Genomic DNA, 21,429 nt, shown 5'->3' on the forward strand with positions numbered 1-21,429 from the left:
TTTCAGGTATCCGTAGCATGGTTTATGTCCCCTACCGGATTGGTTACCAGCCTAGAGCGCCCATCCAACCATACACTACCACGGGTTGTTCGGTCTCAATGCCCTTCCGATTCGGGTCTGACACGACAAGGATAAACCTAGCCAACCAACTAGATAGTCCTATGTATGTCATCCAATAACCTGGGAAAGAGTCGATAGGCACCTTTGGAGAACATCCCATACTATTCCCTCCGGTGCCCAAGGACAGAAGCGTCAATAGGACACTCCCCAATCCCAAGTTATACTTAGGCAATCACATATTCAAGTTCATCACTTCTCATGCATCCAATACATCTTCATAATACAAGTTAAATCATGATATTGAAATGAATCATCATAAACATACGTAAACAAGAATAGTAATGTAACATGACAAGAGTATAAAGATTTCAATACTACCGTTCTAACACATATATAACAGTCTTATAAAGATTAAAAGAAATCAAGAGATTCTATTCATAAATAAGAACATGAATCATAAGTTGATGATCTATATGTTTATGGAGATAACCATCCTTACCTTAGGTTGAGTTGATGATGAATTGTGAGTACCAAGAAATAGTCCAAAATAATTGTTAAGGCCCTAAACAAACATCAATAATAAGTTAGAGAAGGAATCGGGAAGATTGGATGTCAATTGGATCAAAACTAGCCAAGGTTGCTGTCAGCAACAAGTTTGGTCGATGGTCTTGGTCGATGGTATCGACCAAAATTATCTTCGGGACAGAATAGTTGATTTTGGGGATTTTGGTCCGAAATGGGTCTTCCGGGGCTCGGATCGATCTGAAACTTGGAGGGATGATTAATAACAATGTAAGAACACTACCTAGCAAGTATTATCACAATCCAATGGTCCAAATGAAAACCCCCCAAATTGAGGTCCTATGTTCTAAAGACAAGAATCCTAGCATTCATGAGAAATTGATGGAATTGAAAGGGAAGCTAGAGAATTAGTTGGGGAATAAGTTAGGAACATGATTACAATCATTTGCAAACCAGAGATTAGACTAATCATACTCCACATCTCAGTTTAGTATAAGAAATCAAGTTGTTAAGCAAGGAATCATGGTAATGTATATGTAAGGATCAAGATGCAAGTTTAGCATAGCATGAATGAAGGAAAAGCAAGTATAAATGGGAAGAGACGTTCATGGCAAGGTGTTTGCAAGGTTGCAGCACCTTGGCCATGGTCTCATCAGTAAAAGAAGAAGGGAAGTGAGTAGAATAGAGAGCAAGAGAGAGAATCATACCTTAGAAGATGGTAGTTGGAGAAAAGAGACAATGATTTTTGTAGAAGATCACACCCAAGCCAAGGAGGAGCCTAAGAGGAGCCTTCCCACGTTCTCAGATGTTGAAATGAGTAAAATATCGTTCTAGGTTCGAGGTTTCACTTAAATAGATGAAGGAATATCCAAAAAGCATCTTTTTCTCGATTCTGGGCAACTTTGGTCGATGGTCCTTGGTTGATGGCATCGACCAAAGAGCATCGACCAAAACAAGTAACAGGTTTCAGCAGAAAATCCAGAAATAGTTCAGCAACTTCGAACAAGGATTCGGAGGGCTATAAAAGGTCAAATTGAGTGATGTTTTCTCCTACAAGTCAATCAAGAAGTCTAGTTTCCAGAAATACTTTTGGATCAAGCATGGGAAGGTCATTAGGTCCACCAACTAAGCTCACCTTCTTTGATGCGCAAGCAGGATTTTCCAGACACAGTTCAGCAACTTCGGACAAGGATTCGGAGGGCTATATGGGGTCAAATGGAGTGGGGTTTTCTCCTACAAGTCAATCAAGAAGTCTAGTTTCTGGAAATATAATCATATTGAGCACAGGAGTTCATTTGGTATTTCAACTAATTCACCCCTCTTCGGTGCGCAGATTCAAAACTAACACTGACAATGCTCTCAAGTGAGGGGCATCATTGTCAATGTCCAAGGGCTTGGGTTCCGACACCAAATCAACAACCAAAAGGGTCCACAAGTATCTTTTCCCCCACTTTGGGTCTTCGGACCCACAAACATAACAAACTCCGGGCCGGGTCAAGGTTAGGATAAGGCTAGATATTACAGGTCTACCCTAAGGGAAAGGTTTGGCATGACTTCTTAAGGCTTTCAAAGATAATAACACTGAAATCAAGGTCCAACTTTAAGGTCTAATATCAAACAAGTCTTTCTTCACCCAAAACAAATAGGGTGCCCCGGGCTAGGTTTGGGCTGGATGTTACATTCTCCCCCCCTTAAAATAATTTCGTCCTCGAAATTGGGAGAGTACTAGGTTTTCGAAGGAGATGGATATACATCGCTTTTACCTTGACTTTCTTCTCCCAAAATCTTCGGAAAACAATTAACAATAAATCTTTTGTAAGAAAACAAGGAATAAATCTAACATGCTTTGAAATCAATTCGAAAATATGATCATGGCTTCAAGAAGACTTCACAAGGATCATGGCAAAGATCAATATGAAGATCATAAAACCATAAGAATGACAGGAGATTGTAGAAGAGATGGTTGCAAGGATGCAGCATCTTCTTCTAAGTCTCAATCATAAAGAATAAAACATAGTAAGAGTAGATCAATACAACACATGAGAGATTACTAACCTTCGATTGAAAACAAGAGATGAAAAGCTTGAAGTCTTGAAACAATTAGAAGGAATAACAAATCATGAAGATCACACTTGATTTCTCTCAGAAATCATCATGTGGAGAGTTCACAAGGTTATAGGGTGTATGGAGGTCCACTCTACAACAGCAGGGGTAGAAGGATCATTATAGAGTGCATGGAGATCCTCTATACAATAGCATGTATAGAAAATCAATCATGGGAATGACTTAGGACCTCCCTCCTATCAAAGGGGATAGAAGGCACAAGAAGAAATCGTAGGGAAAATAGATCAGCTTCAGGGTAAACTTCTACCAAATGAAACTAGGCAACTCATACGACAAAGAATAAATTGAACAATGTATATGGTAGGTATGGATTTGGCACAGTAGCAAGGTTAGGATTAGGCGGGATTTCACACCAAGTCTAGCCATATGCAACCCTCCAATAAATGGCCCCCACAATGTGATTCCCGTCCTCTCACGGATATAACTCACCGGTCTTGAGCGCCCGTGAATCCCCATTGTTGCCACGGGTCGTTCGGTCTCAATACCCTACCGAATCAAGTCTGATATAACAGGGGTATGACCTAACCAAACACTGCTAGACAGCCCTAGGTATGACAACCAATGATTCGGGAAAGTGTCGATGGGCAACCCCGGAAACATCCCATACTATTTCCGATAATGTCCAAGGACAGAAGTGTCAAAAGGACACCTCCCAATCCCAAACCAAACTTAATCAAACACATTCTCAGATCAGTCATGACATATACAATCAACAACTCATTATATAAAAGAGAATGTAAAGTCATGATCAAATCATTAAACAATATAGTAATAAGCAATCTCACATAAGTCTAAGTAATAAAAGAAACATGATAAAGAGCTATTGTTCTCACAGTAGTACATCAGAATATAAAGTGTACAAACAGTAAACAACTCATAGTTTCGTAAAGTAGAAACCAGAGAGTATGCAATCTATGTAGTTAAGGAGATAACTGTCCTTACCTTCTAATTCGTAAAGGAACTTAGAGAATCAAGTAAGACCTTGACTAAACCTGAGAAAAGAGTCTTAAACAAGTGTATACTATGAGTTAGGAAAGATACATAGAAGGAAATATTACAATTCAATCAAAACAGACCAAGAATGGGGTTGCTGTACCCATTGGTCGACTGATTGGTCTACTGTCCCAGTCGACCAATGAGTCGACCAACAGAGACAGTAGCCTTCAAAAATCAGAATTTTTAGAATATGAATCCGAATTTGGTGGTTCAAAAGGGTACAAAATAAGGGGGAAACTTTAATGGAAACATCTAAGTCTATAGAGGACAACAAACCATTAATCAAATCAAGTTTCCAGGTCACAACTCAGGAACCAGAAAGTTAACCTAATTAGGTTAAACATAGATTATGAAGGAAAAATATAATGTGATCAAGGGTAAGGAAATAAAATTAATAGTTTACAATTCTAGTAAAGAAAATAAAGTGAGAGTCTTCTAACATGATCAAAATAGGGGTTCTTGATCTTACCCAAGAAATTAGGGTTTCACCCTTTTTGGTTCCTATGAAAAGGTTGAGAGTTCCGGATGAAGGGAGGTAAATTGTTAGGTCAATTACAACAAGAAGAATTAAAAAACATTGAATTTAGATCAACCTCCACATTACCCATGAGGTTTCCCTCACATGGGGGGGTTTACCAAAAGGTTCTCCTGATGACCACACAAGGTTAGGGTTTCAAGGATTCAATTGGCAAGGGTTGAGATCATGATGATGATCATGGATCTCAAGGAACATGATGAGATCATGGAATAGATGGTTGCAAGAATGCAGCATCATCTTCCTGATCTCAATCAAGAACAGATTTAAGAAAAGAAAATCAGAGATAGAGAGGAAAGAGATCATACACATACCTTTGATGCAGGAGGATGAAGATATCTTGAGTTCTTGCGAGATATCAACCAAGGATGCAAGGGAATTGATTAGAATATGGTTCTAACTCGTTCCAGAGGCTTAGGAGGCAGATGAGGCGGAGTATTCCCGAGATTAGACTTAAATAGAGTAGCCACGATTCAAATTTCAAAAACAGAATCAATTGGTCGATTGATTGGTCGACTGGTCCAGTCGATCAATCAAAACAGCAACTTCAAAACAGGGAATTGAAGGCTCAGATCAAGTCCAAACATCAAGGGGTTTTGCACACACCTAAAGTGACATACCTAGTAGGTAGAAATGCCTTCGAACCAATACAAAGAGCACTCCAAGTCCATCAACTAATCCAATCTTCATCAGTGTGCAGTTTCCATAGAAGGGGCCACGACATCCATACTCAAGGATTCCACTCCAGCCATCAAGTCTTCAACTGAAATGGCCCAAAGTTGACTTCTTGCCTTACTTCGGGTTGCTGGACCTACAAACAACAGGGTTTCCGGGTCAGGGTTAGGGCTGGGTTTCACAATATACATACATAAGCACCATCTCAGCTTCTCTAATGTATCAAAACTCCTACCTATATGGGCCTATTCTAATATAAATCTGTCTAGACTTACCTGACCTGATGTGGTTGTCATATCTATTTATGTTCTTCAGGTTATGATGATGAGAAGTCACTTCTCATGTCTCAAAAGAGCTTAGAGAAGCGATTTGGTCAGTCCCCAGTTTTTATTGCAGCCACCTTCATGGAGCAGGGGGCATTCCTCCAACAACCAACCCCGCGACTTTGCTAAAAGAAGCAATCCATGTAATTGGCTGTGGTTACGAGGACAAGTCTGAATGGGGGAAAAGAGGTAAGTAAAAATCCAAGCACATTTCACTTCTTAGTTTAGTGGGTTTTGTTTGTTCCACCACTGCATAAAGCTTCTATCTTCTTTCAGATTGGGTGGATTTATGGGTCTGTGACTAAGGATATCTTGACTGGATTCAAGATGCAGGATGGATATCAATTTATTGCATGCCTCCTCGCCCCGCATTCAAGGGGTCTGCACCCATCAATCTTTCTGATCGTTTGAATCAGGTTCTCCGATGGGCATTGGGTTTAGTTGAAATTCTTCTGTGTTGGTAATACTCCAAAAATAGTTCAATTCAATTAATTGATGGGGAAAAGATTCCTTACCTGGATTTGCTTTCCCTTTTGTGAAGTATTCGCAGCAGAAGTAAATTTGGATCCACATTCTCATTCCACCACCAAATCTCTACTGGGATGATTCCACAATCACAAGGAAAGGGAAGTATTTCCACAACCCAAATGCCTGTGGAATAAAAGATGAAAGAAGATCTAAAGCAAGGAAGGAAACCTCCAAGCCAACGATTGTAGGAGAGAGAAAGAAAGATGGAGCCGCCTCTTTTCTGGAAGAAATCTCGTACGAATGAATCACACTTCTTCACTAATGCGGTGGTTACAAATATATAACCTATATTCTATAACCGCCCTAATTGTGAGTTTCCATATTTGCCCTTGGGCAACTAATTTATTAATTATATTAATAAATTCCAACAGCTCCCACTTGCACAAGGGCAAGTGTTGATCTCTCAATGTGTCCTAGACACACATGTATATCCCAGATATACACATTCAATCTCTCTGCTATGTATCCCAGATACATAGACCTCTTGTGTCCCAGACACACATGTATATCCCAGACATACATATATATTGATCTATTCGCTATGTATCCCAGATACATAGACCACCTGTGTCCCAGACACTAACATCCACAAGTCATACTGGCAAAATGGGTTGTGCGACCGGTGATATACCTGCACGCGTGGAAACCTTCCCAGAAGGTCAGAATGACACATCACTCATAAAAACAAATCAAATAAGCATTAGTATAACACAGTGTCCTAGGTTTATTCAAACTCACCAGACTAAAGGTATCTCGATCCCTCTGAGAGATCACCTTCTTGTCCTTAAAATGTTCACTACTGTAACACATACAGTTGGCGCCAGCAAACACTTTTAGGGTGCAATTGAATCAAACCTTCCCTTTCGCCTCAGACCATCACTACACTTAGGATTGACTCCTTTCCCGGTAGTGCCCCTTTAGGTCGAATCTATCATGACCATCGGTAACACCCCAAAGTAGCCACATCAATCCTTTGTTTCATGATGTCGTCGAAAGTCACTAAGAACACTAACAGACCATAAAGTCCAGGACTCACACAATGAGAGGAGCAGGGATCCATCCTCTCATTTCCAATGATCGCTAAGCACACATAGTATGATATACGTGCTATGGTGGAGCATTCTATATACAATAGAACGTATGTCTATCTCAAAACCATATAGGTCTTAGTCTAGTCGCAACCTCTTGCGCCTAACCCGAGTTTCTTTATTGTCGCCACCCTAGCGCCATATAAAGTACTCACACCTTGCTCCTATAGGCAACATGAATAGTGAAAACATTCATGTTGATTCTCTTCACAATTTAGAAACTCATCTTGATTCCAAATCAAGGCGACATCATGATTATGAACTGACCTACACAAAGTCATTCACAATCCGTCTCATCTCTGCTCGCCTCCAAGGCGCTAAAGGCGAATGCTCGTGTGAGTGAGCCATTCTCTTGCCTATTGACATATCTTGTTTTATGCTAGAAGAAACACAATCACATAGAAAGTGAATAAAATAAATGCTAGAATGAACTCATATTACTCAATAATAAGAAAGTCAGTACAAAAGTAAGTCACAATCTACGCAAGCCCAAGGATTTTACATGAGAAATAAAAACATCCTTGGCAATAGGTTTGGTAAGAGGGTCAGCTACCATCTGACTAGTAGATATGTGCTTAAGTACAACTTTCTTCCTTGATGTAATGTCTCTAACAAAGTGATATCTCAACTGTATATGTTTGGTCTTCCCATGATACTTGGGGTCCTTGACATAGCTTAGAGCTACCGTACTATCACAGTAGACAAGGGCAGCCTCTTTGGATGTCATCACAATCCCAGTATGTCAAAGGAATCTCCTCAACCAAACAACCTCTTGAACCGCAGCTGAGCATGCTACATACTCTGCTTCGATGGTCGAGAGGGATATACAAGTCTGCTTCTTGCTACACCACGAAATGGCCCCGCCATTCAGCAAGAAAGCATATCCAGAGGTTGATTTGCGCTCATCAATATCTCTAGCCCAGTCAACGTCGCTATAGACAACCAACCGCAAATCCGATCCTTGGTAACACAACATGTAGTTACTCGTTCCTCTGAGATATCTCAATATCCTCTTGACTGCTTTCCAGTGCTCTATGCCTGGGTTTGATTGGTACCGACTAACCAAACCCACTGCATAACAAATATCCGGCCTAGTACACATCATAGCGTACATAAGGCTACCCACTGCACTGAAATATGGAACTCTTTCCATCTTGGTTTTCTCCTCTGGAGTCTTAGGACCCATATTAAGGCTCAAATGCAAACCCTTCTCCACTGGAGTATCAATTGGTTTGCAGTTGTGCATTTGGTATCTCGTCAAGACATTGTCAATATAGGTCTCCTGAGATAAACCTAGTAATCTCTTTTGCCTATTTCTAAAAATCTTGACACCAAGCACATAGCTTGCTTCACCCATGTCCTTCATATCAAATACGGAGGACAACCATTTCTTAATGGTTTCCAATAGCTCCTTGCTATTGCTAGCCATAAGTATGTCATCTACGTAGAGTGTCAGAATGACATAATTACCATCAGATCTCTTGGTGTAAACACAATGGTCTTCCTCAAGCATGGAAAAACCATTTTCCATCATAGCTTGGTGGAAGCGCACATTCCACTGTCTAGATGCTTGCTTTAAGCCATATATGGACTTCTTAAGCTTGCACACTTTGCGCTCAAGTCCATTAGCTTCAAAGCCTTGAGGTTGATCCATATAGATCTCTTCCTCAAGTTCTCCATTGAGAAAAGCAGTTTTTACATCCATCTGATAAAGCTCCAAGTCCAACTGAGCAACAATGGCTAGAATGAGGCGAATTGAGGCAAACCTAACCACAGGGGAAAAAGTTTCCTCATAATCAACGCCCTCTCGTTGGGTGTAGCCCTTAGCCATTAAACGAGCCTTGAATCTCTCAATAGATCCATCCGCCTTTCTTTTGATCTTGAGAACCCACTTGTTCCCAATTGCCTTTCGGCCCGACGGCAAGTCAACCAAGTCCCAGACATGATTAACGTTCATTGACTCCAACTCTTCCTCTATTGCTTTCATCCATTCCTTTGAGCTTGACCCCGCAAGAGCTTCCTGCACGCTCTTCGGTTCATGCTCATCGACTGAAGTCATCTCACAATCATTCTCTTCAGGAGTTACCATATAGGCTTCATCCTCTATGTCGAAACGTCGACGAGGAACATGCTCGCGTCCACTACGGTGCAAGTGCATGACAGATTGCTCACCCTCTGAGGTAGCTATCACATCTGCACTCCCACTCCCACTAGGATCTTCTGGATGAACCCTAGGTTCATTATCCAGAATTTGAATCCCTTGAGTGACAAGACCACTATCTTGTATTTCAAAGAATTCCGATGATTCTTTGTTAACTCTTGAAAGAGATGGAAAATCATTCTCCAAGAATGTTGCATCCCTAGACTCAAGTTCCGTTCTCCTCTCACTCTCATCTAGTCCAATGAAGACATGGCCCTTTGAGGGTTCAGAATATCTCACAAAGATACACTTTCTTCCTCTGGGTCCAAGCTTTCCATATTGGTGAGAAGTAGAGTGAACATATGCTGCACATCCCCATGCGCGCAAGTAACTAAAATCTGGCTTCCTTCCGGTCCACAACTCATATGGTGTGGAAGGAACCGATTTGGTTGGAACTCTGTTGAGGATATAGGCCGCGATCAAGCAAAGCATCTCCCCAATAAGAGATGGGTAGATTTGCTCTGCGCCATCATGGATCTCACCATGTCTAGCAAGGTTCTATTCCTCCTCTCAGCAACCCCATTTTGTTGTGGAGTCCCTGGAATAGTAAGTTGTCTAGATATCCCCTTTTCATCACATAACCCTTTGAACATATTGGAGAGATACTCTCTACCTCTATCAGTTCTAAGAGTTTTAATCCTTTTATCTAACTGATTCTCAACTAAGCTCATGAATTTCTTAAAACATTCCAGAGCTTCTGACTTATGAGAAATTAGATAAATGTGACCATACCATGTATAGTCATCAATGAATGTGATGAAATAAGCCTGACCTTTTTCTAGTATGCACATTCATGGGTCCACACACATCTGAATGGATAAGTTCTAAAGGAAGAGAGGCTCTCAAAGCCTTTTTTAAATGGTTTTCTAGTTGCTTTTCCTGCTAGGCATGACTCACAGGTTGGCAAATCAAATAGTGAACCTTGGCCTAAGAGACCTTCTCTTGCCAACCTATTCATCCTATCTAAGCCAATATGTCCTAGTCTAGCATGCCACATATTAGAATCAATACACACAGTATTTTGGCAAACAAAAGCACTACTAAATTAAATGAATAATCAATTGTATCCAATACAATGAAACCATTATTAAGAAAACCATAACCATAAACTGTATCACCCAGATACAAAACCAAGAATTGTTTTCAAATACAACTCTAAAACCATGTCTTAAAAGATAAATAACAGAAACAAGATTTTGCTGAATGTCTGGAGCATACAGCACATCATGGAGTAACAACGTCTGGCCACCTCGCAAAACTAATTTGCATGTGCCTATGCCATGAACCTCCTCGCTTGAGCTGTTCCCCATCGTTATTCTTATGCTTCCTCTTGGAATACGACGGTATTCCACAAAGCTCGAGTGTTCCCTTGTTATGTGTTTTGTCGCACCTGAATCAACAATCCACAAAGGATTTAGTTCAGCAAGCATAGTAGAACTTGTTACATAACAAGATGAGGTATAACACACAGTACATACCTCTTGCTCAGTGCAATCACGAGCAAAATGACCAGGCTTTCGGTACTTGAAGCAAATCAAAGCTGATTTCTTCTTGCCAGCACTAGTCCCCCTTGAATGCTTGGGACCACTCTTGTTTTTGTTCCCACCCTGGTTACTTTGCTTGGACCGCTGAGGTTGAGCTTTCTCTCTCTTGTGCTTGAAGCCTGCACCCTTACTAGTGCTAGCTTCAGCAGCAAATACATCAGTTTGAGGGGCATCGGCCAACATCCGATTCTCATCAAGCTCAAGGTGCTTGGCAGCTTGATCAAAAGTCTTGACCTCATCAGCATGAGTCAAGAAGATCTTCATGTGCTCCCAAGTCTTTGGCAATGACCTGATGACTGCGGAGACTTGCTCCTCATCAGTCTTTTGGCGCCCACATGCGCTCAACACACTAATCATGTTAGACATGATGGTTATATGCTGCCTCATGGTGTGACCCTGGCACATCTTATAACCGTTAAAGGTGAGTCCAAGCTGGTGGCCTCTTGTGGTGGAAGTCCCTCCATACTGGAACTTCACAGCCTCCCACAAAGACTTTGCAGTTCTATGCTTCTCATAACGAAGCATCAGGTCATCCCTCATGGAGCTCAGGATTGTAATCCTAGCTACCCAGTCTTTCCTCTTCCAAGCATTGTATGTATCAAGGTCCCTGCGATGCTGTGCAGTGGTACCTTCCTCAGGTGGGTTCATGGTCTGGTTTATGGTCTCTAGCATATCCTGCTCTTCCAAGAGATATTGCACCTTTCGGTGCCACAGGTCATAATTCCTCTCATTCAGCTTATCTCCTTTAGTGAGGTCAGCAACTATGCTCTTTGTAGCAGCCATTTATTCTAGAGATATTACATTCAAGAATGAGTTCAATAAATCTAGCATAAAACACAACGCATGCAACAACAAATCACACTAGCATAGTCAACCTATGGGATAGCCACTTAAACCAAAAGAGATGCTAACAAACATTCAATCAAATTCTCATGCAAACCCACATAGACTTATACACTAGTTTCATTATGTGAAACCCAGCCCTAACCTTGACCCGGAAACCTTGTTGTTTGTAGGTCCGATGACCCGAAGTAAAGTAAGAAGTCAGCTGGGCCACCCGAGAGGACGGTGTCCGGCTGAATCCATGAAAGTTGATGATGAGGTCATTATGGAAACGAATCCGATGAAGATCTAATTAGTTGATGGACTGGAGTGCCTCTATCTTGGTTTGAAGGCATCACCATTAGGTAAGTCACTGACTTGTGTGCAAAACCCCTAGGTTGGATTGATCGGACCTCAACCCGTTGGCCGGCGCATTGGCGAGAGGCGACCGGGCCACGACCAATCCACCGACCAATGAGGCGCTGGCAATAGGTTGATTCTGCTCTATTAAGTCCAACCCGAGTCCACCGTATTGCGCCCCAAACCCCGAACGAACCAAAGACCCGCAAGTCACTCTCTGCATCCTGGTGTTCTGACGGACTTCGCGGAACCCTTGCACAAAAGGATGCACCCCCCTCCCCACGCCCTGAGTTGAGACGAGAAGAGATGCGCATCCTCGTGCAAACATCTCGAACATGTTCTCATGATCATCCAAGGATTAAGGCAGAACAATGATCTTAACCAGATCATGCAAGCTGAAGGATCATGATCAAACCATGATTTAACCGAATCTCTAATCGAACGACTCTTGGATCTCTCATTGACATGTTAGTGGTAATGGTTGTGTCTCCAGATCCAAACCATAGAATTCTAGTTGTCCCTACCTACATGTGTTCTCATGATGCATGATAGTTACATATATGGTAGGACCTATTTAGATTATGCTCTAAGCCTTATCCATGAAGACCTATGCATGTTTCATGTTCAACCGAAAGCAATGATCCACCTCCATAGTTCTTGTCCTGTCATCAAACACAAGATCCATGTGAGTTAAATGGTAACGCCTAATTTGGATCTTGATACCGATTGATAGTGTGAGGTCCCAAGCAGAATACACGAGTAGCACCCCGATTAGACCCGAACCACCAAAGGATTCAATCTAAAACGAAAGGCAGGAGGGACGAGGGGGACCACGACCAACCACCGACCAAGAGACAGAACCGAAGGCGGGAGTTGAAACGAGGGACCCAATATGTTGTATATACGTTAGGACCCCCAAGGCCAAGACACGACAGGACCTGCGAGATAAAGGTAAGGATGGTACCAAACATAGATAGCATGAACTAGCAAGAAATCATGAATATGCCAAATAGACACAATGATATACACGGCATAACGATACGAGCAACACAATGAATTGATCAGAGATACACCAATGTATACAAGGAGCAAACGACCCAATATGTAGTTACCAAAGTGATGATATGAATGATGCAGTGATGACGATAGTTGGAAAGGAGAGGTGCGACACGCCGGACACACGGGAAAATGGGAGCGGAGAGCCCGGACACCCCAAACGGGATGACAACAGGAGTCTAGTAGGGGCAGGAGTCGAGCAAACCCAACGGAGGGGAGAGACCGAACGACCCGGGAGCAAGGGGACAGGGCGCAAGACCGGAACCAACCCGGAGAGGACAGGAAAAGTGGGGGCCAAGGAGGGGCAAGGAGACGGGCCACGGGCGCAAGACCGGAACCAACCCGGAGAGGACGGAGAGCCCGACCAGTGGAGACAAAGGGGATGAGTCCGAGCCGAGGGGGGCAAGGAACGACCAGGGAAGGAAGGAAAGGAGCGGGACGAGGAAGGAGACGAGAACCAAGAGAAGACGCAGGAGGACCCGACAGGCGACATACCAAAGGGGAGAGAGGGGACAACCCCGCAAGGGCGAGGGAGAAGGACCCAACAACGGGCCAAGACCGGGAAATGACGGAGAGAACCAAGAACAAAGGGAGGAGGAGGGACCCAAAGAAGACGGGCAGACAAAGCAGCGCAAAGAGACAGACAAGAGAGACAACAGTGCCAACAAGAAGGGGAACGCCAAGAAGGAAAGCAGAGGAAAACAGACAAGGAGACAGAGGGAGAAGACGGCCAGAAGAAGGAAGGCGAAGAGACAACGGAAGGGAGGGACCACAAACCAAGACCGGAGGGAGCGACGAGCAGCCGAAGAGGGAAGGGGAAGAGACAACAACAAGGAGGAAAAGGGAGAAAAAGACCCAAGACGGGGAAGATGCAGAAGAGCACGGGAGAAAGGGGATTGACACACGGAACGAAACAAGAGAGATATCCAAGGACAGATACGACTCGTTAGGTGTCAGATTATGTATGTAGTGGGAGGTGATCACGCGTTTGGGGGGCACACTGGTGGGGGCGGCGGGAGGGCGTGCCATTATGTGCAAGAAACATGATTGATAGACCCATAAAAAATAGTTTTATTAAAATAAAACATGTAATCATGTTAATGCCATGAGGTGGTTCACACAGAACACTTCTACCTCATTAGCTCCCGCTATGCCCATTAGGCCCTCAATGCTCAAACATCACATAGATTGTGAGCCATGGATGTCCAGTAAATAGAAACACATTCAAAATTGGACAAAAAACTCAAACGGATTCTGAGACGGATCACCGTCTAACAATCCGTCTGAGACGGATTCTGAGACGGCTCTCCATCTGGAAGTCTGCCCAGACGGACAGTCCGTCTGGCATTTTGTGACTAGACGGATTTTGAGACGGCGCACCGTCTAAGAGTCCGTCTGGCTTCTGTGACCAGACGGATTTTGAGACGGTGAGACGGCTCACCGTCTCAAAATCCGTCTGGTACACGGACGTCAATTCCCCATTTAACGAATTTTTTTTCAAAAAAACGGAAAATCATGTTTTTTTTTTTCTCAAAAAAATCATCCAAAAACACATGAAAAAAATCCAGCATTAAATCTTAAACAAAAATTATCATCATGGATTATTAATTCATGCAAATCTTCATTAGGGAAATTCACAAGGATCCTCCCACTCGAATCCGAACAAAAAATAAGGATTTCCTAAAAAAAAACCTTATCAATTCTCCCATGAGTTTCGTATTAAACCCTTGATCCTCCCATTGGATCCATACAATGAAATTAAACAATGGGGAGGAACAAAGAACCGTGGGAACCAATGGCTCTGATGCCAATGTTGGTAATACTCCAAAAATAGTTCAATTCAATTAATTGATGGGGAAAAGATTCCTTACCTGGATTCGCTTTCCCTTTTGTGAAGTATTCGCAGCGGAAGTAAATTTGGATCCACGTTCTCGTTCCACCACCAAATCTCTACCGGGATGATTCCACAATCACAAGGAAAGGGAAGCATTTCCACAACCCAAATGCCTGTGGAATAAAAGATGGAAGAAGATCTAAAGCAAGGAAGGAAACCTCCAAGCCAGCGATTCTAGGAGAGAGAGAAAGATGGAGCCGCCTCTTTTCTGGAAGAAATCTCGTACGAATGATCACACTTCTTCACTAATGTGGTGGTTACAAATATATAACCTATATTCTGTAACCTCCCTAATTGTGAGTTTCCATATTTGCCCTTGGGCAACTAATTTATTAATTATATTAATAAATTCCAACATTCTGAGCAGGCATTGCCCTATTTGGTATGGTTACAGTGGAAGATTGAAGTTGTTGGAGCAGCTGGCCTACATAAATACCATTGTTTACCCTCTCACTTCCATTCCGTTGATTGCATATTGTGTTCTTCCAGCTGTTTGCCTTCTCACAAATAAATTCATCATCCCAGAGGTGAGTAGAATTCTTCCAAGAGTATAAACCATTTTATGCTTGTGCATGCATACCTACTCCAAGGTGTATGGCAGCATCCTGGGGCATATGTATGTTTAAATGTTTTAGCACATTATCGGGTATGGCTTGGATGATTGATTTTGCATTTCTTTGGATTATGATCTTTTAGGCCCTTGGGTAAACTCTGAAAACCTTTATGATCTGTCACAACTACTACATGCAGATAAGTAACCTTGCAGGCATGTGGTTCATCTTGCTTTTCATTTCCATTTTTGCAATTGGAATTCTAGAGCTCAGATGGAGTGGAGTTGGGATTGAGGATTGGTGGAGAAATGAACAGTTCTGGGTCATTGGTGGTACATCTACCCATTTTTTTGTTGTCTTCCAAGGGCTGTTGAAGGTGCTTGGTGGGATTGATACCAATTTCACTGTCACGTCCAAGGCTAATGATCAAGATGGCGACTTTGCAGAACTGTATGTGTTCAAGTGGACTTCACTTCTGATACCCCCAACAACACTCATCATCGTGAACTTGGTGGGCATTGTGGCCGGTGTCTCATATGCAGTGAACAGTAGGTACCAGACCTAGGGGCCTCTCTTTGGCAAACTTTTCTTCGCCATATGGGTTATTCTCCATCTCTATCCTTTCCTGAAAGGTTTGTTGGGTCGTCAAAACCGTACCCCAACGATTGTCATCGTCTGGTCTATTCTTCTTGCTTCCATCTTTTCCTTGCTATGGGTGCGAATTGATCCCTTCACCATTGTCGATACTGTAAAACCCAGCCCTAAACTTGACCCGAAAACCTTGTTATTTGTAGGTCCAGTGACCCGAAGTAAAGTAAGAAGTCAGCTTTGGGCCATCCCAGTGGTGGACTTGTTGTCTGGCTTTGAATCCATGAGAGTTGATGATGAGGTTCTATTTATGAAAACTGAATCTTGATGAAGATCGGATTAGTTGATGGATTTGGAGTGCTCTCTATCATGGTTTGAAGGCATTTCTACCTATTAGGTAAGTCACTTGATATGTGTGCAAAACCCCTTTAGGATTGGATTTGATCTGGGTTTTCAATTCCCTGTTTAGGAGTTCTTTGAACTCGATTGGTCGTTGATTGGTCGACTGGACCAGTCGACCAATCCACTCGACCAATGGGTGCTGTCTTTGGCAATTAGGTCTTGCTTGCTCTATTTAAGTCCAATCTTGAGTCTACTTCGTATTTTCTGCCTCCAAACTCTTTGGAACGAACCAAAGACCTCTGCAAGTCATCTCCCTTGCATCCTTGGTGTTTTTCTTGACGGATCTTCGTCAAAACTCTTCCTTTTGCATCAAAGGTATGTCTACACTCTCTTCTTCTCCTCCATCTCTGTTTTTCTTTCCTTTTTGAGTTGAGACAGTAGAGGAGATGCTGCATTCTCTGTTGCAAACATCTCTGGACTTGTCTCTCATGATCTTCCTAAGGATTAATGGCTAATGCAATGATCTTAACCATGATCATTGCAAGCTTTTGAAGGAATCATGATCAAACCATGATCTAGTCTTTGTTTATCTTTTGATTTGAATTCTGATCTCCTTAGATCTACTATATTGATCATGTTAGTAGTCAATTGCTGTGTTTTCTTTTCATGATCCATGATCTATCAATCTCTAGTTGTTTCTCTTCTACCATACCATGTTTTCTTCATGAATCATGATAGTTACATATATGGTAGGTTTTGTTTCCTTAATTAGATTTATGCTCTTAGGTCTATTTTCTTGAAGATCTAAGTATGCTTTTCATGATACCTTTACCTGAATCAATGATTCATTCTCCTATTGTTCTTGTCTTTGATTTCTATCTTGAATTCTTCAAGAACCATGATTGATCTAATTATGGTAACTTTTTGTTTCCTAATTTGTATCTTGATGACTTGATTTGATTAGTGTTTTGAGATCCCCTATATGTTAGGATACTACTAATGTAGTTTACCCCTTGATTAGTACCCTTTTGAACCACCAAATTCGGATTTTATATCCTAAAACTCTGATTTTATAGTCTACTGTCTGCATTGGTCGACTGATTGGTCGACTGGACCAGTCGACCAATCCACTCGACCAATGAGTACAGCAACTCCAGAATTGGTCTGTTTTGGATGTTTTGGTATCTTTTCTGTTAGGGATCTTTCCTAATATGTTGTATACACTTGTTTAGGACCTTCTTCTCAAGTTTGTCAAGATCTTACTTGATTTCTTAGGATTCCTTTGCAAGTTATAAAAGGTAAGGATGGTTACTTCTTTAACAACATAAATTGCATATCTTAGTTTCTATATTTGAATCTTGTTAAGTTATTTCTTTAATTAGATTCTTATAATGTTATACTACTGTGGTACTGTCTTGATATCAGTAGCATTACTTATTTATATTGAATTGACTCATGTATGATTTACTTACCAGTTATATACAAATTGATTGTAATTATTGATTTCTTTCCATATATGAAGTTACCATATATGTGATGTTATGAATTGATGCTTGTGTATGCTTAAGTATGGTTTGGAAATGAGAGGTGTCCTTTTGACACTTCTGTCCTTGGACTACTACGGGAATATTATGGGATGTTTCCGGAGATGCCCTTTGGACACCTTCCTAAACTGTTGGATGACATATTTAGGACTGTCTAGTAGTGTTTGGCTAGGATGTCCCGTTATGTCAGACCCTAATCGGAGGGGTATTGAGACCGAATGACCCGTGGTAGCAATGGGGATTCATGGGCGCTCAAGACCGGTAACCAACCCGTGAGAGGACAGGAATCACATTGTGGGGGCCATTTATTGGTAGGGTTGCATATGGATAGACTTGGGCTCACGGGCGCTCAAGACCGGTAACCAACCCGTGAGGGGACGTGAGAGCTTCCCGTTTACCATATGTCGATAACTAGTAGGGTTGATGAGTCCATAGTCAGGGACTATGAGGACTCTAGTGTGAAGGATACCGGAAAGGATCGTCAGAGACGAGGAATGGACGTATCTGGATCTGACTTGATGTAACTAAGTAGAAGACTTGCATTTGGCTAGGCTTTACCCTGACATGCGCCGGTACTTAGACCAATGGTGATGTGAGAGAGTGGTGACCTATACCCCTAGCCATGGAATGTCCCGAGGGATGCCGGACCCATTACCAACTGATGATGAGTGATTGAGACCTTCCTAAAGAAGTACGGTGCTATGACTTAAAGCATGTCTGCCAATAGATACCAGCATATGTAGAGTTAGATTCATACATTCATTGTTTGTTTCATACCATATTGCATTTATGTTTGTTCCGAAATCCTGCCATTTATGTTATTATGGATTTAATCGTTTTACCGAGTTTCTTTGAAACTCATTCCTTTATTGTACAATGTTTGTTAGACTATTCTACGGGTTCGAATATCATGACGGCCCGTATGAAGAAGCGCAAGGAGAAGAGGCATATCTCCAGGAAGGTGATTGCGGTTACAACAATTACATTGAAGATCCCGCGAGTGGTTATGCTCCGTACGATGCTTAGTCCGACCATAGAGTGGAAGCGCCCTTGTGCCGTTTATGAGATTTATACTTATAGGGATGTTGTCTATAAGATTGAGAACAATTTAGTTACCTATTGTACCTGCTATTGGGATTAGATTCTATCTTGCTTATTCTCTTTTAGAACTACTTTTCCACTGGTTGTAGAGTGGGATTTCGCCTCACTTTACTTATCTGATTTAGACACTCTGATGATATCTTGTACTCTGAGTTATATATGATTCATCCTTTTCTTATTTGGATCTATGGTTTATCTTCCGCGCTTTTATTATTTATTGTTCATGATTATGTTATTGTTTATGTGGGAGGTTGATTACTCGATACCTAATCTTCGGGCTGTGGATCACACTCTCGGGTATGCCAGATAGGGTACCGGCTGGGAGGATGTGACAGATACCAATGTTGGTTCAACTAGTCAATGTGGCATCGACTGCTAATCCATGGAAAATCATTTGTTGTGGCAGCTACATGGCCTCCCTTTGCTCACATTTGTGTAAATAACAGGAACCCACTATGAAGTTTGTGTTATTCCAATGTAATTTCTTGTAAAAGGGAATGGGGGGCCTGTTCTTGTTTTTGGGGAGGGATGTGATGGCATCAGATGATTAATTGGTTATCTGCTTCATCACCATTATTTATTAATCTGGCTTTCATTGGCTTGTAGGCAAGATGCCATGGAAGTCAGAATGTATGGGTTCAGTTTTATTATTTGTTGGTTGTATTTTATTTGCTGATAGACAGATACAAGTCATTCATTACTGTGTTTCTCAGGATGTCTCTCACTTTAGACCCATCAGTCTATGCGCCACTCCGTATAAAGTCATAGCAAAATGTTTGGCTAATCGATTAAAACCCATCTTGAGGTCCATTATTAGTCAAACTCAAAGTGCATTTGTTCCAGGTCGTGCCATTTCGGATAATATATATCTTGCTCATGAGTATTTACACTTTATGCGTAAATCCAAATCCAAATCCAAATCTGGATATATGGCTCTTAAACTGGATCTTTGCAAGGCTTATGATAAATTAGAGTGGTCATTCATTGAACATACTTTGAGACATCTAGGGTTTGATTCTAAATGGGTTCAATGGGTCATGCAGTGCATCACCACTGTTGAATATCAAATCAAAATCAATGGTGCCCTGTCCAAACCTATTGTACCACAAAGAGGGATTAGACAAGGATGTCCATTAAGCCCTTACATTTTTATCCTCTATCAAGAGACTTTTTCACAAAGGCTTAGTTCCAATCTAGGTATCCCTCGACTACCTGGTTTTAGGCTTTCCCGTCTTGCTCCAGAAATTAACCATCTCTTTTTTGCTGATGATAGCATGATCTTTTCACCAACATCTATTTCTAATGCATCACAGATAAATGTTTTGTTGCAAGATTATGAACAAGTTTCTGGCCTTCACATCAATCCTGAAAAGTCTATTGTTTTGTTTAGCCCCAGAACCCCTCATGATCTCCGGACTGATATGGTTTTTGCTTTTGATATTAAAGAGGTCAATTCTCATGGAACCTATCTGGGTCTCCCTTCCTCTATTGGAAAATCTAAAGTGCAGACTTTCTCTTTTATTTTGAAGCGTCTAGATTCTAAATTATTTGGGTGGAAGGGAAATTTGCTTTCTCATGCAGGGAAGGAGATATTAATCAAACAGTAGCTTTTGCTCTTCCTGTCTCTGCTATGTCGTGTTTTCTCATACCCAATGAAATTTGCAAACAAATGAATCAAAGGATCCGACAATTTTGGTGGAAAAATGATCAGGGAAGGGGCATTCATTGGGTAAAATGGGAAACCCTGTGCAAGGGCAAAAGAGATGGAGGATTGGGGTTCAGGGATGTACACTATTTTAACAAAGCTCTCCTTGCAAAACAAAGTTGGAGACTTTTAACCAATCCAAACTCATTATGGGCTCAAGTGATGCATGCAAAATACATTAAAGACATTCCATTTTTTGAATGTCGTGTCCCAAATAATTGCTCATGGGGTTGGAGAAGTATATTGTCTGGAAGGGATATTCTCAGACAGGGCATTATTAGGCAAGTGGGAAATGGTGCTAATGTGCATATTTTTAAGGACCCATGGCTTCCCTCTTTGCCTTTTCATGGTATTAGTAGTGCCCCTTTGGGACATAGTCCAATTTGGGTGCAAGAGCTTATTGATTGGGACACTTGCCATTGAAACTTACCATTACTTCAGTCTCTGTTTTCTCCAGGTGAGGTTCAAGCTATCTTAACAATCCATATTTTGTCTCCTGATACTCTAGACTCTTGGATATGGGACAAAACAAAGGATGGTAAGTTCACTGTGAAGTCTGTTTATTATCAATGTTTAGCTATGGCTGATGACCAAGGTAATGTTGCTTCCTCTTCCTCCTCTTCAATGTATTGGAAAATTATTTGACAGATTCCTACTCTCCCAAAGATTAAACAGTTTTTGTGGTGATCCTCATATGAGGCTATTGCAACTGGAAGCTCACTTTTCTTAAGGAATGTTTCCCTTACCCCACTTTGTCTTACTTGTGGCCATACCTTGAAGAATGTATGTCATGCCTTGTTTTTTTGTTATCATGCACAAGAGTGTTGGAGACTATCTCCTCTCCGTATTAATACATCTGATTTTTTAGGGA

The 21,429-nt window shown here is 41.6% G+C and overlaps 1 pseudogene; it reads left to right on the forward strand.

Moving 5' to 3' along the window:
- Positions 1–1,152: 1,152 nt before the first annotated feature.
- LOC149019819 (putative cellulose synthase A catalytic subunit 1 [UDP-forming]) lies at positions 1,153–20,460 on the forward strand (annotated as a pseudogene).
- The last annotated feature ends 969 nt before the right edge of the window (positions 20,461–21,429 follow it).

Source organism: Hakea prostrata, chromosome 3 (genome assembly GCF_041222555.1).
Source record: "Hakea prostrata isolate BN-2017 chromosome 3, UWA_Hpros_2, whole genome shotgun sequence".
Lineage (NCBI taxonomy): Eukaryota > Viridiplantae > Streptophyta > Magnoliopsida > Proteales > Proteaceae > Hakea > Hakea prostrata.